This window comes from Panthera pardus, unplaced genomic scaffold, assembly GCF_024362965.1.
Source record: "Panthera pardus isolate Hobbes unplaced genomic scaffold, ASM2436296v1 HiC_scaffold_24, whole genome shotgun sequence".
NCBI lineage: Eukaryota > Metazoa > Chordata > Mammalia > Carnivora > Felidae > Panthera > Panthera pardus.
The window spans coordinates 2,799,120-2,815,113 of record NW_026526810.1 but is presented as its reverse complement, the minus strand read 5'-3'; the positions used below and the strand labels follow the sequence as shown (position 1 = coordinate 2,815,113).

Here is a 15,994-nt window from a genome sequence, read left to right as displayed (position 1 = left end):
GGTAGAACTGTAAAATGGTGCTGCTTCTATCGAAAACAGTTGTTCTTCAAAAAATAAAAAATAAGCCACCACTTGGGTGGCTCAGTCATTTGAGCATCAGACTCTTGATTTCGGCTCAGGTCATGATCCCAGGGTTGTGGGATACAGCCTTGTGTCGGGCTCTGCACTGAGCATGGACCCTGCTTGAGATTCTATCTCTCTCTCTCCCTCTGCCCCTCTCCTCCACTCTCATGCTCTCTCTCTGAAATGAAATGAAATGAAATGAAATGAAATGAAATGAAATAAATTAAAATTAAAAAAGAAACAGCATTAACATTTGATCCAGCAATTTGACCTATGGGCATATGCCCAAAAAGAAATGGAAGGAGGGACTTGAAGATATATTTTAAGACCCAAGTTATACCGGCATTATTTACAATAGGCAAGCAGTGAAAGCAGCCCAGTGTCCATCAATGGATGAGTGGATAAACAGAAGGTGATTTACACATACAATGGACTATCAGTCAGCCTTTAAAGAGAAGGAAATGCTCTGTAGAGGCCAAGATGGCAGAAGAGCCTGGAAGTTGTTTTTGCATCTCTCGTCCCTGAAATGCAGCCAGATCAACACTAAACCATCCTGCACACCTAGAAACCTGATTTGAGGATTAACACAACAATCTGCACAACCTGAACCACAGAACTTGGCGGGTATGTGTTGCAGAGAGGTGAACTGGGGGAGAGAGAAGCTACGGAGGGCAGGGAGCTGTTTCTGCTTGTGGAGAGAGGATGGAGACGGCAGGTGGGGGTGGAAATACGGGAAAGCATCCCTCCCCTCAAGGCAGCTGGAGAGAAAAGAAAGAGTATTCAAGGGACTGAACAAAAAAATGGAGAAAGGAGAAAGGAGAGAGTTTAAATTCCATTAAGACTCTATGAACAGGGGGGCCAAAGAGTCTGAAACTCCACAGCTCATTAACTAGCAGAGCTCTGGTGGGAAGGGTGAATCCCCAGGAACGGAGAGCGAGGTCCTGAGGGTCCATAGGCCACACAGGGAGAGGAGGTCCCCCTGCTGGGAGGCCCTTGGTAGAGGCTGTGTGACCATCCCACAGGCAACGGTCCCAGCAGACCCAGGAGAACAACCACATTCACTGGTGCTGGAACAAGGACATAAAATGGGAAACGTGGCACCACATGTGTGTTGTGATTTTCCATAATCCCTGAAAACGCTGCCGCTACACGATTGCATGAACTTTTTCTGGGGCAGGCTAGCACCCAGCCAGTCTCTGGGCATGGGCAGCAGCACGGTCTCCGTGCATGTTCCTGACTGCGGCCGGCACCCGGCCAGTATTCAGTGAGACCCTCCCGCAGAGGGGCGGAGCGGGTCAAAGCCACGGTCCCTCAGAAGTGAGGGGTCGGGAAACACAGCCGCATCCCAGAGAAACTCAGGAGGGAGGCGCCGCCAGGCAACCTGATGGCTTGGTCACAGACGGTGTCAAAGCAGGCAGTGGCAGAAGCTGGAGACAGGACAGGTGTGCGACTGCTGGTGGGGAGAACGGAGTTGTGATACTAGAGTCTGGTAGCTGGGTGACACCTTTTTCACCACTCCCGCGCATGCTCATTAGCACCTACAAGCGCCACAATTCACCCCAGTAAGCTAAGCAGCGCCATCTAGTGGAGAATGGAGCTGTTACACTAGGCCCCGCCCAACTGGGCCAACCTCTTCAGGAACACAAATCTCTCTGCCTGCTTAGTTTCTGGACTCTAAAGGGCTTCATAGTTTGGCTTCTAGGGGAAATCGATGTAATTTGAATCGTATTTCAGTCTGTTCACTGGTCCATCTATTCCATTTTTTTCTTTTCCTTTTCTTTCCTTATTCTTGAATACAGAAAGAGAAAAAATTATTTTTATTTTCCATTTTTATTAAAAATACTTTTCTTTAATTTTTTTCTCTACAATATTTTTTATTTTTGTAAATTTTTCAAATTTTACTTCCATCATTCCAATTTATTCTATCTCACTGTATTCATTTTTTCAAATTTTTAAACGTTTTCCTTTTTTTTTTCTTTTCTTATCTTTCCCTTTTTTCTCTAATCTATCAAGCTCCTTTCCACAACCAGACCAAAACACACCTAGGATCTAGCATCATTTACTTAATCTTTTGTGTTGTTTTTACTTTTTAATTTTAATTTTTTTACCTTATTAATTGCTTTTCTTCCCTCAAAATGATGGAACAAAGGAATTCACCCCAAAGAAAGAACTGGAAGAAATGACAGCCAGGGACTTAATCAACACAAGATACAAGCAAGATGTCTGAACCAGAATTTAGAATCAAAATAATAAGAATACTAGCTAGGATAGAAAATAGATTAGAATCCCTTTCTCTGGAGATAAAAGAAGAAAAAGCTAGTCAGGATGAAATAAAAAATGCTATAATAAGCTGCAATCTTGAATGGATGCCACGGTGGCAAGGATGGATGAGGCAGAAAAATGAATCAGCAATATAGAAGACAAACTTATGGAGAATAATGGAGAAAAAAAAAGGGGAGACTAAGGCAAAAAGCACGATTAAAGAATTAGAAATCAGTGACTCATTAAAAAGCAACAACATCAGAATCATAGGGGTCCCAGAAGAAGAAGAGAGAGAAAAAGGGGTAGAAGGGTTATGTGAGCATATCATAGCAGAATCCTAACCTGGGGAAAGACACAGACATCAAAATCCAGGAAGCACAGAGGACTCTCATTAGATTTAAAAAAAAACCCACCATCAATAAGGCATATCACAGTCAAATTCACAAAATACTCAGGCAAGGAAAGAATCATGAAAGCGGCAAGGGAAAAAAAGTCCCTAACCTACAAGGGAAGACAGACCAGGTTCGCAGCAGACCTATCCACAGAAACTTGGCAGGCCAGAAAGGAGTGGCAGGATATATTCAATGTGCTGAATCAGAAAAATATGTAGCCAAGAATTCTTTATCCAGCAAGGTTGTCATTCAAAATAGAAGGAGAGATAAAATGTTTTCCAGAAAACAAAAGTTAAAGGAGTTTGTGACCACTAAACCAGCCCTGCAAGAAATTTTAAGGGGGACTCTCTGAGGGGAGAAAACAACAACAACAACAACAACAACAACAACAACAACAACAAAAACCTAAAGCAAGAAAGACTAGAAAGGACCAGAGAACACCAGAAACTCCCAACTCTACAAGCAACATGATGGCAATAAATTCCTATCTTTCAGTACTCACTCTAAACTTCAGTGAACTAAACGCTCCAATCAAAAGTCATCGGATAACAGAATGGATAAGAAAACAAGATCCATCTATGTGCTATTTACAAGAGACCCACTTGAGACCTAAAGACACCTTCAGATTGAAAGTAAGGAGATGGAGAACCATCTATCATGCTAAAGGTCGCCAAAAAAAAGCCAGAATAACCATATTTATATCAGACAATCTAGACTTCAAAATAAAGAGTGTAACAAGAGATGAAGAAGGGCATTATATCATAATCAAGGGGTCTTTCCACCAAGAAGACCTAACAATTGTAAACATTTATGCTCCAAATGTGAGAGCACCCAAATATATAAATCAATTAATTACAAACATAAAGAAATTCATTGATAATAATACCATATTAGTAGGGGACTTCAAAGCCCCACTTACAACAATGGACAGATCATCTAAACAGAAAATCAACAAGGAAACAATGGCTTTAAATGACACACTGGACCAGATGGACTTAAAAGATATATTCAGAACATTTCATCTGAAAGCAGCAAATACACATTCTTCTCCAGTGCACATGGAACATTCTCCAGAATAGATCACATACTGGGACACAAATCAGCCTTCAACGGGTACAAAAAGATTGAGATCATACCGTGCATATTTTCAGACCACAATACTATGAAACTCGAAATCAACCACAAGAAAAAATGTGGAAAGATAAGAAATACTTGGAGACTAAAGACCATCCTACTAAAGAATGAATGGGCTAATCAAGAAGTTAAAGAGGAAATTAAAAAGTACATGGAAGCCAATGGAAATGATAACACCACAGCCCAAAACCTCTGGGATACAGCAAAGGTGGTCACAAGGGGGAAGTATATAGCAATCCAGGCTTCCTAAAGAAGGAAGAGAGGTCTCAGATGCATAACCTAACCTCACACCTTAAAGAGCTGGAAAAAGAACAGCAAATACCACCCAAAACCAGCAGAAGACAGGAAATAATAAAGATTAGAGCAGAAATCAATGCTATCGGCAACAAAAAAACAAAACAAAACAAAACAAAAACAGAACAGATCAATGAAACCAGGAGCTGGTTCTTTGAAAGAATTAACAAAATTGATAAACCACTAGCCAGTTTGATCAAACAGAAAAAGAAAAGGACCCAAATAAATAATATCAAGAATGAAAGAGGAGAGATCACAACCCAACACAACAGAAATACAAACAATATAAGACAATACTATCAGCAATTATATGCCAATAAAATGGGCAATCTGGAAGAAATGGACAAATTCCTAGAAACATATACACTACCAAAACTGAAACAGGAAGAAATAGAAAATTTGAACACACCCATAACCAGTAAAGAAACCGAATTAGTAATAAAAAATCTGCCACAAAAAAAAAAAAAAAAAATACAAGAGTTCAGGGCCAGATGGCTTTCCAGGGGAATTCTATCAAATACTTAACAAAGAGTTAACACATATTCTCTTGAATCTTGAAGCTGTTCCAGAAAACAGAAATAGAAGGAAAACTTCCAAATTCTTTCTATGAAGCCAGCATTACCTTGATTCCAAAACCAGACAAACACCCCAGTAAAAAGGAGACCTATAGACCAATTTCCCTGATGAACATGGATGCAAAAATCCTCAACAAGATATTAGCCAACCGGATCCAATAATACATTAAAAAAATTATTCACCATGACCAAGTTGGATTTATACCTGGGATGTGGGGCTGGTTTAATATCCACAAAACAATCAATGTGATACATCACATAAATAAAAGAAAAGATAAGAACCACATGATCCTTTCAATCGATAACAGAGAAAGGATTTGACAAAATACAGCATCCTTTCTTGATAAAAACCCTCAAGAAAGTAGGGATAGAAGGAGCATACCTTGAGATCATAAAAGCCATACATGAAACACCCAATGCTAATATCACCCTCAGTGGAGAAAACCTGAGAGCTTTCCCCTAAGGTCAGGAACAAGACAGGGATGTCCACTCTCACCACTGTTATTCAGCATAGTATTGGAAGTCTTAGCCTCAGAAATTAGATAACACAAAGAAGAAAAGGCATCCAAATCGGCCATGAGGAGGCCAAACTTTCACTCTTCGCAGATGACATGATAATCTATATGGAAAACCCGAAAGATTCCACCAAGAAACTGCTAGAACTGATTCATGAATTCAGCAAAGTTGCAGGATATAAAATCAATGCACAGAAATTGGTTGCATTCCTATATACCAACAATGAAGCAACAGAAAGAGAAACCAAGGAATCGATCCCATTTACAATTGCACCAAAAACCATAAAATACCTAGGAATAAATCTCACCAAAGAGGTGAAAAATCTGCACACTGAAAACTATAGAAAGCTTATGAAAGAAATTGAAGAAACAAAAAAATGGAAAAATATTCCATGCTCCTGGATAGGAAGAACAAATATTGTTAAAATGTCGATACTACCCAAAGCAATCTACATATCAAAATAACACCATCATTCTTCACAGAGCTAGAACAAATAATCCTAAAATTTGTATGGAAACAGTGAAGACCCTGAATAGCCAAAGCAATCTTAAAAAACAAAACCAAAGCTGGAGGCATCACAATCCCAGACTTCAAGCTGTATTACAAAGCTGTAATCATCAAGACAGTATGGTACTGGCACAAGAACAGACACTCAGATCAATGGAACAGAATAGAGAACCCAGAAATGGACCCACAAACATATGGCCAACTAATCTTTGACAAAGCAGGAAAGAATATCCAATCGAATAAAGACAGTCTCTTCAGCAAGTGGTGCTGGGAAAACTGGACAGCGACATGCAGAAGAATGAACCTGGACCACTTTCTTACACCGTACACAAAAATAAACTCAAAATGGATGAAAGACCTCAATGTAAGACAGGAAGACATCAAAATCCTCGAGGAGAAAGCAGGCAAAAACCTTTTTGATCTTGGCCACAGCAACTTCTTACTCACCATGTCTCCAGAGGCAAGGGAAACAAAAGCAAAAATGAACTATCGGGACCTCATCAAAATAAAAAGCTTCTGCACAGCAAAGGAAACAATCAGCAAAACTAAAAGGTGAACCGACAGAATGGGAGAAGATATCTGCAAATGACATATCAGATAAAGGGTTAGTATCCAAATCTACAAAGAACTTATCAAACTCCACACCCAAAAAACAAATAATCCAGTGAAGAAATGGGCAAAAGACATGAATCGACACTTCTCCAAAGAAGACATCCAGATGGCCAACTGACACATGAAAAAATGCTCAACATGACTCATCATCAGGGAAATACAAATCAAAACCACAACAAGATATCACCTCACACCTGTCAGGATGGCTAACATTAACAACTCAGGCAACAACAGATGTTGGGGAGGGTGCGGAGAAAAAGGATCTCTTTTGCGCTGCTGGTGGGAATGCAAACTGGTGCAGCCACTGTGGAAAACAGTATGGAGGTTCCTCAGAAAATTAAAAATAGAACTACTCTACGACCCAGCAATTGCACTACTAGGTATTTATCCAAGGGATACAGGTGTGGTGTTTCAAAGGGGCACATGCACCCCAATGTTTATAGCAGCACTATCAATAATAACTAACATATGGAAAGAGCCCAAATGTCCATCGATGCATGAATGGATAAAGAAGATGTGGTATATACATACAATGGAGTATTACTCAGCAATCAAAAAGAATGAAATCTTGCCATTTGCAACTACGTGATGGAACTAGAGGGTATTATGTTAAGTGAAATTAGTCAGAGAAAGACAAAGATTATATGAGTTCACTCATATGAGGACTTTAAGAGACAAAACGGATGAACATAAGGGAAGAAAAAATAATATAAAAACAGGGAGGGAGATAAAACATAAGAGACTCTTAAATATGGAAAACAAACAGAGGGTTGCTGGAGGGGTCGTGGGAAGGGGGATGGGCTACATGGGTAAGAGGCACTAAGGAATCTACTCCTGAAATCATTGTGGCCCTATATGCTAACTAACTTGGATGTAAACTAAAAAATATATATAAATTATTTTTAAAAAAAGAAGGAAATGCTGACTCATGCTACAACACGGATGAACCTGAGGACATTACATTAAGTGAAATAAGCCAGTCCCCAAGGGACAAAGAGTATATGATTCTACTTATAGGAGGTACCTAGAGCAGTCACATTTGTAGAGACAGAAAGTAGGATGGTGGCTGCCAAGGGCTGGGGGAGGAGGATAAGAGTTGTCGAGTGAGTAGAATTTCGGTTTTGCAAAATATAGGGAGTTCTGGGGATGGATGGTAGAGATGGTCGCCCAACAACAGGAATGTACCAAATGGCACTGAACTACACACTTAAAAATGGAGAGTGTGATGCTAAGTGAAATAAGCCATACAGAGAAAGACAGATACCATATGGTTTCACTCTTATGTGGATCCTGAGAAACTTAACAGAAACCCATGGGGAGGGGAAGGAAAAAAAAAAAAAGAGGTTAGAGTGGGAGAGAGCCAAAGCGTAAGAGACTGTTAAAAACTGAGAACAAACTGAGGGTTGATGGGGGGTGGGAGGGAGGGGAGGGTGGGGGATGGGTATTGAGGAGGGCACCTTTTGGGATGAGCACTGGGTGTTGTATGGAAACCAATTGGACAATAAATTTCATATATTGGAAAAAAAAATGGTTTAGATGGTAAGGGCGCCAGGTGGCTCAGTCAGTTGAGCGTCTGACTCTGGATTTCAACTCAGGTCATGACCTCACAGCTTGTGGGATGGAGCCCCACATCAGGTTCTGCACTGACAGCAAGGAGCCTACTTGGGATTCTCCCTCTCTCTCTCTCTCCCCCTCTCTGCTCCTTCCCCCCCACACACACACAAATAAATAAAAAGCATTCTTTAAATCTTTTTTAAAAAGTGGTCAAAATGGTAAATTTTATATGCATAAAATATAGTTTACGACAATTTAAAAAATGTTTAAGATAATGAATAGAAAATGTTTTCACAGGGGCGCCTGGGTTGCTCAATCAGTTTAGCGTCTGCCTTCGACTCAGGTCATGATCTCATTGCTCATGAGTTCAAGCCCCGTGTGGGGCTCTGTACTGACAGCTCAGAGCCTGGAGCCTGCTTCAGATTCTGCGTTTCCCTCTCTGTCTGCCCCTCCCCCATTCTCTCTCTCTCTCTCTCTCTCTCTCTCTCAAATATAAATAAACATTAAAAAAAAAAAAAAAAAGAAAATGCTTTCACAGTGTGGCATGTACAGAATATACTCCAACCATAATAAACTGCATACCTGTCATCATATCACTACGTTTTCTTGAGTGGAAGCCCAAGACAGTGCCAACATGTCACAAGTTCCTTTCTGGGAAAAAGCACTGTAATGGGATGATATCATCAGAAATTTTAGAAATGCCTGAGAAATCATTTAGTCCCATTCCCCGAAAGAAGACAAGTTACAATGCCTTGACAATTCTTAGAGTTCTTATTTCTAAAATGAGAGGTTTAGACAATTTAATTAAACCGTCTGCAAGTCCTTTCCTCTGTCACAGTTCTCTGTTCTGAGTCAATAGTGTGTCAACTGTATTCAGGTCCTCCAGGAGGAAGGCAGGCTAAGGGGTTTTGCTCTGGATGTTTCAGTACATATACACACACACACACCTTGCTTCAAGCAGAGACGCTCACTTTTCATATGCTGCAGTTATGTTCAATATTTACTTTCTTGAAAACATTTTTCTAATTTAAAAAAAATCAAAAGCTACATTTTTCAGGAAGCCAGCTAAGCGTCCTAAGTAGAGGTCAGCCTATGAGAAGCTGGGGTGTGGAACCAGGCACGGCACTGGATGGCTAATAAAAATTCAAGGTGCACTGATGTAGGAAAAAATAAGAACTGGATTGGCAGGAGGTACCAAGCTCCTCCTTAGTTATTATGCTCATTTTGGTCTCAAAGTCTTGTGTTCTTCTTGAAAAGAGAACAGAAATTCACAGGTATAATTTCTATGTAGAGCAGAACCCACCGTATGTCAATCACTGGGGAAGCCACATCTTACCGATCTGACTATGGTCAAAGAATCCTATCTTAGAAGGAATGGGACAAAGGTTAGCTTGTATAGGAGGCTCAGTTGGTTAAGCGTCCAACTTTGCTCAGGCCACGATCCCATGGTTCATGGGTTCTAGTCCCGCGTTGGGTTCTGTGCTGTCAGCTGGGAGCCTGGAGCCTGCTTGATTCTGTGTCTCCCTTGCTCTCTGCCCCTCCCTGACTCACAGTCTATCTCTGTCTCTCTCAAAAATAAATAAACATTACAAAAAATTTAAAAAAAAAAAGTTTTGTGACTTAAAAGAGGTAAGTAAATTTCACTTATTTAAAAAATTCACTTACCTGGCTTCCTCAGCCTACTATTCACCTGGGTGAATTCTTGTCATTGTTAAAAACTCAGCTCATTTGTGGAGCGCCTGGGTGACTCAGTCGGTTGAGTGGCTGACTTCAGTTCAGGTCACGATCTTGCAGTCGGTGGGTTCAAGCCCCAAGTCTGGCTCTGTGCTGACAGCTCAGAGCCTGAAGGCTGCTTCAGATTCTGTGTCTCCCTCTCTCTCTGCCCCACCCCTGCTCATGCTCTGTCTCTCTGAAAAATAAACAAAACATTAAAAATTAAAAAAAAAAACTTAGCTCATTTGCAACGCTTAAGGAAGCCACCCAGAGTGGGTAAAATACCTTCTCCTCTCATCCCCAAACATTGTCATATATTTACACCACATATGCACATGTACCCCATGGCACTCGCCATTTTTTACTATCATTAACTATTATTTACTATCACCTTCTCCTGAGCTAGATATGCACTCCTCAAGCCAAAGTCTATGTTCTATTTATCTGTATCCTCAATCCAGACAGCAGGGCCAGAGTACTGAATATGCATTTTTTAACTGCACTGAAATAATTTTACATCAAGAGCCACAGACAATTGACCCTTTTTTCTCTAGCCAACTTTCCTTGATTCATGGGTGGGTTTTCTACCACGCTTCATCTTTTAGTTACACGCAGATGATTAAATGTTAACTCCTGTTAACAAGATTATTTAGTGATAGAGAAAAATACAAATGGAAATTAAGTTAAAAGTCTAATGGGCAATGGGCACTAAGGAGGGCACTTTTGGGGATGAGCACTGGGTGTCATAGTAAGAGAGGAGTCAATGGTTCTCCTGCTGAAACCAAGACTACACTTTATGTCAACTAACTTGAATTTAAATAAATAAATAAATGAAATGAAATGAAATGAAATGAAATGAAATGAAATGAAATACCAGTTTTTAAAACAAGCTATAATGCCTAGGTGTTTAGAACTGGTCTTTATGAGTGTATATATTTACATTACATTTTAATAAAAGTGACTTAGGTCAAAAAAAAAAAAAAGTCTACATACAAAGCTGTGCAGACTTCAATCAACATTTGTGAAAACAGTTACACATATTATATATGAGTGTATGAATTATATGTATACAGACTGAATGTATATATGCACTTATATACGAAAATGCATCAAGATGGTTAGCAGTGTTCCTATGTCTACAGACATTTTATAAAATATATTTCTGAGACTTCCAGTTTCCAGCCTGGCATCTAAGGAGCTCGGAAATCACCACTCTGTCCTAACATCAAATGAAAAACGAAGCATACTGGGGCACCTGGGTGGCTCAGTCGGTTAAGCGGCCGACTTCAGCTCAGGTCATGATCTTGCGGTCCGTGGGTTCGGGCCCCGCGTCGGGCTCTGTGCTGACAGCTAAGAGCCTGGAGCCTGCTTCAGATTCTGTGTCTCCCTCTCTCTGACCCTCCCCCGTTCATGCTCTGTCTCTCTCTGTCTCAAAAATAAATAAACGTTAAAAAAAAAAAATTTAAAAAAAAAAAAAGAAAAAAAAGAAAAACGAAGCATACTGAGAAATCCTTCTTGGATCCATCCAGGAAGTGAGGTCACGGGGCAAACCGCTACTCCCAAAGCTGGAGAGACCATCAGACAGATACAGAGACTCACAACTTACAGGAGCAGAAACCCGCAAGGGAAAACCTCTGCAGAAACCAGCGTCCAGGCAAGAAACCCTGAACTGGGATTGATGAATTTGCTGGAGGTTTAGCATGGAAAAGTCTACAAGATAAAAATCCCAGGGGACCCAGTCATGGGGTGGGGGAGATCCCCTCCCTGTTGTGAGTTTCACCTCCAGAGGCTGGACCACGTTCCCACAGTGAAGACTGGAGAAGTCCCCTCATGGCTTCTGGCAACGGGAGGGAGAAATGGGGCCATTCTGAAATATGCCAGACCATTCTGTTCTTCACTAGACCCATCGTCAAGAGAAACTATTTTGCCAGAGCCAGAGCCTCAGTGACCCTGAGGAAGGGAAATACCTAACTTCAGTCATCCTTTCCCACCTAAGCAAGGAAGAGGGAGACGGAGGGTCCCCTGTGAAGTTCACAGCCAATGGGTGCAGGCTTGCTAACAGACTGAGACTGCACGTAACCTGTACCTGACCACCACATTACGAAAAACCTCTTTACTGCTGCTCTTTTACCCAGCACAGCACGCCCAGCTTTCAACAAATAATTATAAGGCATACTGAAAGGCAAAGCACACTTGAAAGAGACACAGCAAACCTCAAAAACACACTCATACATTGCAGGGAGGCTGGTCCAAACAACGATGATTCATATGCAAAGGGCGCTACAGGAAAAAGCAGACAACACGCAAGAACAGGTGGATAATGTGAGCAGAGAGATGGAAATCCTGAGAAAGAATCAAAAAATGCTAGACGTCAAAGAAAACCGCCCTAGAAACGAAGAATGTCTTTGATGGGCTCATTTCTATACTGGACATGGCTGAGCAAAGAATCTCCAAGCTTGGGGACATCCCAATAGAAACTGAAAGCTGAAAAACAAAGGGGACAAAACTTTGAAAAAGCATAACAAAATATCCAAGAACTGGGGCACAACCACAAAAGGTGTAATATGCAACCTGAAACTAATGTAACAATTGTGTATCAACTATGCTTCAATTTAAAAAAATTTATCAGGCGGTTGAGGCAAGAATTCCAAATATATATATATATATATATATATATATATATATATATATATATAATGTACAAGCAATGTGGATACCAAGGGGAGAAGAGAGAAAAGGACAGAAAAAATATTTGAAGCAATAAAGACTGAGAATTTCCCTAAATTAATATCAGACACCACACTGCAGATCTGGAGAACAGTCAGCGTAAATGGGGGAAAAAATTATACTTAGGCATAGCATATTCAAACTGCAGAAAACCAAAGAAAAAAAATCTTGAAAGAAGCCAGAGATGGAAAACAGAAAAATAAAAAAAATAAAAAAACTTCATCTACTGGGCACCAAGGTAACCATTGCATCAACCTTCTCCTCCGGAACCGTGCAAGCAAGAGGTGAAATATTTAGAAGGTCGAGAGGGAGAAAAAAAAAAAAAAAAAAAAAAAAAAGCAAGCACCAACCTGGAATTCTGTATTCTGAGACATTATCGTTCAAAAGTGAAGAAAAATGCTTTCTCAGACACACAAAAATTGAGGGAATTTGTCACCAGTAGACTTGCCTTACAAGATACAGATTAGGAGACGTTTTTCAGGGAGAAGGTGCTGGATGGAGACCTCAGGAGCGTCCCAGGTGAAATGGAAGGCTCCCCCATACACTCAGCGGAAGGACAGACCCGAGAACGAAGCCGCCACTTCAGGCTGCAAGGTGGCAGGTTTAACGCACAAGGGGACTTACCTACGAGGCTTGTCTTGGGTGGCCACAGGACCAGTGCATCTCTGCGTCCGTCCTGAGCGTCACCAAATCTCTGCCATCTGCATTCAGCGCGCCGTCCAGACGGTCTCAACAGCACCTTTCTCGAGACTCCGTCCTTGAACGGCTCCCACAGCGGAACGGCAAGTGGGCCGGATGTTCCACGAACAGGGAGGAGCCTCGGATACCCCGGGTCAGGTCAAGGGGCAACCAGGGGTCACGTCCGTGACGACTTCCTCCTGCAGAAGGAAATTGATAAAGGTCAGAAACTCAGATCTACATAAAGAAAAGCCGTTAGAAAAGGTGCAAATGAAGGTAAGTAACTTTTATTTTTCTTACTCTTAATTGACCAGATAACAGTTCGTTAAAAATAACAAGTGGCAACAATATTCGATTTTGGATACTCATTATTATTAACGTAAATACATAAGTATATGCAATTGCATAGAAAAGCCTGAGTTTGTGTAAGTGAGGTGAATGACAGCAACGATACATGGTACAAGCAAGGCACAGGAGGATGGAATTAGGAATATTTTGTTAGTATAAGGTATTTGCACTACTCATGAAGCAATATAGAGTTATTTGAAAGTGGGCTTGGGTTTGTTGTAAATGTATATATTACAAACTCTAGGGCATCCACTTAAAAAAGAAGTAAGAAAAAAAAAAGTCTAATTGAGATGCTAAGAAAGGAGAGAAATCAGAGTCATATAAAATGCTCAGTTAAAACCACAAATGACAGGAAAAGAGTGGAAGACAAATACGGGAAGACAAAAAAAAAAAAAAAAAGAGTAAGGACAATGCATAGAAAATGGAAACAAATATAGTAGATATTAATGCAACTGTATCAATAATCGCTTTAAAAGTCGATGGTTAAATACACCAATTAAAAGATAAAAATTAACAAAGTGGATCAAAAAGCAAGATTCAACTGTATGTCATTAATAAGAAAGAAATTTACTTTAGATATAAAGACACATATAAGTTAAAAATAAAAGGAAGAGGGGCACCTGGGTGGCTCAGTCGGTTAATCATCCAACTTCAGCTCAGGTCATGATCTAGCAGTTTGTGAGTTCGAGCCCTGCGTCAGGCTCTGTGCTGACAGCTCCGAGCCTGGAGCCCTCCCTCATTCACGCTGTCTGTCTGTCTCTCTCTCTCTCTCTCTCTCTCTCTCTCTCAAAAATAAATAAACATTAAAATTTTTTAAAAATAAATAAATAAAAATGAAGTCTATTTTGGGGTGCCTGGTGGTTTAGTCGGTTAAGCAGTTAAGTGCCTGACCTCGGCTCAGGTCAAAATCTCACAGTTCATGGGTTCAAGCCCTGCATCCACAGCACAGAGCCTACTTGGGATTCTCTCTTTCTCCTTCTCTGTGCTTTCGCCTTCTCCCCTGATTGCTCACTGTCTGTCTCTCTCTCAAAATAAATAAATTAAAATTAAAAAAATAAACAAATAAAAATAAATTATATTTATATCTTTCTGTATTCTCCAGATTCCCTATAATGAGTATGTGTTCCTTACACATAAACAGATAAAACATGTTAAAATTCTCTCATTCTCCTTTTCTTACTATCAAAGAGGAGAAAAATCAAACTCATGCATTGGGCTTCTTCAAACCTCCTGCTTGAGTTGTTTGATGAGCAACACGCTCCTATTCTCTGGCACTGATTGAAATTGTTCTGCACTAAAAACACTGAGAAGAGAATTTCGACCCTCCCAATCTGTCATCTTCCTGGGTTTCTGCTCCTAGTCCTCCTGCCCCACAAACCCAAAGGATGATGAGAAGTGTGACTTTGTCGCACCGTGATGCATAATGCAAAGCTCACTGATTTGGAAGGAACTGATTCTCTAAGTGCAGCAGTCAGTTAACAGAGTATTACTATTTTCATGGCTTTTCTGTTCATGTGGACTTCTGAGTCATAGAGTAGAACGCAAAGGCTGCTGAAAGCTACAGTTTTGTCTGAAACTGTTGAGTGACGAGTGGGACCTCATTTCACATACACAGGTCATCACAGACTCTGAGAGACCACGATGTATATTTAGCCAGGAAGCGTGTTTCCATGGCAATCTTACATTCCTGTGTCTGCCTTTCTTCCCCCACCGGTGGCTTAAGTCCATATTGAGCCTCTGCGAACACTGCCCATCTGCAATGCAGCTGGGGCCTCTGCTGCTTTCTTTATGGGCCACTCATAATCCCGAAAATTAGGCCAAAAACCCAGACAATAATGTTCACAGTATCTATCTCGTGATTGCTCGCCATTTGTGAAGAGACGCTCACACGAAGATTTCACAAAGAAATACATTATTGCATTATTTGTAGCAGCAAAACACTGGAAATCACCATAACATCCAACAAGAGGGGATTTTGAAAGCAAATCGTGGTGAGGGCACATGCTCTGAAACCATTAAAATCACTCCCTGGGAGAATATTCAATTGTAGGAGGAAAGCATATGATCAGATTATAAAGTGGAAAGGCAGGGTCTCCAGATAGGCCCTACAGTATGATCCTGATTTGGGGTATTTAAGAGATGGGGCAGGTACTCCCAGAGAGTTGATGGAGCACGGTTCCACCAAAGAACCACGGCTGGGTCTTTCCATATGATCTCACCACCAACCCTCCAGTTGTCCAGCTGGGCTCCCAAGTGTTGTTGACCAATGAAGCAGACACTGGCCACACAAGGTAATTCACATGGAGACTAGCAGTGTCTCCGGGAACAGATGGACAGCACTCATGCCAGCTGATCAATATGCCAAAAACCCACTGGCTGATCTCTGTGGGCGTTTCGAGCACAATGGCAGGGAGGGAACACCTACTTAGCTCCTTGGCACTGGTAATACAAATACTTACTCATATGGGACACAATGGTCACCGGGCCCTGACACAGCTCCCCAAGGCTCCCCACGGCCGGCAACAGATGATGTTCACTAAGGCAGAGGCTCCGTGTGGGGTCCTCTGAGGGCCAGCCCTGCCCACGTCTCTCTTGGCAAGGACTCTGTGACCCCACAAA

The 15,994-nt window shown here is 41.1% G+C and overlaps 1 protein-coding gene across 1 annotated transcript in view; it reads right to left on the bottom strand.

Annotated features, from left to right (window-relative positions):
* The window catches only part of SV2B (synaptic vesicle glycoprotein 2B), a 220,326-nt gene extending 210,728 nt beyond the window's left edge, over window positions 1-9,598 (bottom strand). Inside the window, exon 1 of the mRNA XM_053888751.1 lies at window positions 9,575-9,598. The gene's annotated coding sequence lies outside the window, so the exon portion shown is untranslated. The remainder of the gene's footprint in view (window positions 1-9,574) is intronic.
* Between the last annotated feature and the right edge of the window lie 6,396 nt (window positions 9,599-15,994).